The sequence below is a fragment of the Cervus elaphus genome, chromosome 2 (genome assembly GCF_910594005.1).
Source record: "Cervus elaphus chromosome 2, mCerEla1.1, whole genome shotgun sequence".
Classification (NCBI taxonomy): domain Eukaryota; kingdom Metazoa; phylum Chordata; class Mammalia; order Artiodactyla; family Cervidae; genus Cervus; species Cervus elaphus.
The window spans coordinates 14,683,842-14,685,778 of record NC_057816.1 but is presented as its reverse complement, the minus strand read 5'-3'; the positions used below and the strand labels follow the sequence as shown (position 1 = coordinate 14,685,778).

Genomic DNA, 1,937 nt, shown 5'->3' with positions numbered 1-1,937 from the left:
CCCCGCGGGTCTGGATACTTGGTGGCTTGACCCTGGTCCTTGAGGCCAGACGGCCGTGTCACCATCAGAGTGCACAGGGCGAACGAGACAGTTCAGGTTTACGAGGGGTCTCAGTGCAGGGCACCCTACCACATGTGTCAACCCCAACCCAGTCCAGCCTTGGGACTGAAGCCTACTCTGGTTCCAGGGATCAGCTAGCATCCAGGGACATTTGAGGGGATAAGCTAGGCAATACTTTCCTTTCTTTTGTTTTTCTTAAATCTCATGCTGGGTCACACACCTGGGTCTTAATCACCTGGGTCACACAGCCTGTGGCATAAGCCCTCTTGGAGGAGGTCGCCATTAATCCCATCGTAGAGCAGATGACCCACAAATCGCAGAACAATTATACCAAAGAAATTCTTGCACTGTTAAGAAAGTTCCAGGACCCACAACAGATTTCCCAACCAGGGGATCTGACAAAGGGACTGAGAATGCCCAGGGAATTTGATTTTGGAGGCCAGTGGGATTTGATTACAGAACTCACACAGGACTGGGGAAACAGACTCTTGGAGGGTATAAACAAAACCTTGTGCAACTAGGACCCGGGAGAAAAGGGCAGTGACCCCACAGACACTGACCCAGACTTGCCTGTGTGTGTCCAGGAGTCTCCGGCGGAGGTGTGGGTCAGCAGTGGCCTGCTGCAGGGTGGGGGGTGCTGAGTGTGACAGTGTGTGCAAGGGACCTTTTGAAGGAGGTTGTCATTATCTTCATTACCTCCACCATAGTTTGTCTCAGGTCAAACAACAGGGGGAGAATACAGCCCCGCCCATCAACAGAAAATTGGATTAAAGATTTGCTGAGCATGGCCCCACCCATCAGAATAAGACCCAGTTTCCCCTCCAAGTCAGTCTCTCCCATCAGGAAGCTTCCCTAAGTCTCTTATCCTTATCCATCAGAGAGCAGAGTGAATGAAAACACAGAAAATGAAAAAGCAGAATGAAAACCACAATCAAAGAAAACTAATCAAACTGATCACAGGGACCACAGCCTTGTCTAACTCAATGAAACTATGAGCCATGCCATGTAGGGCCACCCAAGACAGATGGGTCATGGTGGAGAGGTCTGACAAAAAAATGATCCACTGGAGAAGGGAATGGGAAACCACTTCAGTCTTCGTGTCTTGAGAACTCAGTGAGTAGTATGAAAAGGCAAAAAGATATGACACTGAAAGATGAACTCCCCAGGTTGGTAGGTGCCCAATATTCTACTGGAGAAGAGTGGAGAAATAACTCCAGAAAGAATGAAGAGACAGGACCCAAAGTGAAATGATGCCCAGCTGTGAATGTGACTCATGATGAAAGTAAAGTCTGTGCTCGCTTTGGCAGCACACTTACTAAAAGTGGAATGACACAGAGAAGATTAGCATGGCCCCTGCGCAAGGATGACATGCAAATTCGTGAAGCGTTCCATATTTTTAAAGCAATCTTGAGAAAGAAGAATGGAACTGGAGGAATCAACCTGCCTGACTTCAGGCTCTACTACAAAGCCACAGTCATCAAGACAGTATGGTACTGGCACAAAGACAGAAATATAGATCAATGGAACAGAATAGAAAGCCCAGAGATAAATCCACGTACCTACGGACACCTTATCTTCAACAAAGGAGGCAAGAATATACAATGGAAAAAAAACAACCTCTTTAAGAAGTGGTGCTGGGAAAACTGGTCAACCACTTGTAAAAGAATGAAACTAGAACACTTTCTAACACCATACACAAAAATAAACTCAAAATGGATTAGAGATCTAAATGTAAGACCAGAAACTATAAAACTCCTAGAGGAGAACATAGGCAAAACACTCTCCGACATAAATCACAGCAAGATCCTCTATGACCCACCTCCCAGAATATTGGAAATAAAAGCAAAAATAAACAAACAGGACCTAATTAAACTTAA

The 1,937-nt window shown here is 45.8% G+C and overlaps 1 non-coding gene across 1 annotated transcript; it reads left to right on the top strand.

The window, feature by feature from the left end:
- The first annotated feature begins 1,351 nt into the window (after positions 1-1,351).
- LOC122677608 lies at positions 1,352-1,458 on the top strand. The gene has a single exon (XR_006335855.1). It is a non-coding gene; the product is annotated as a U6 spliceosomal RNA (small nuclear RNA).
- Positions 1,459-1,937: the final 479 nt, after the last annotated feature.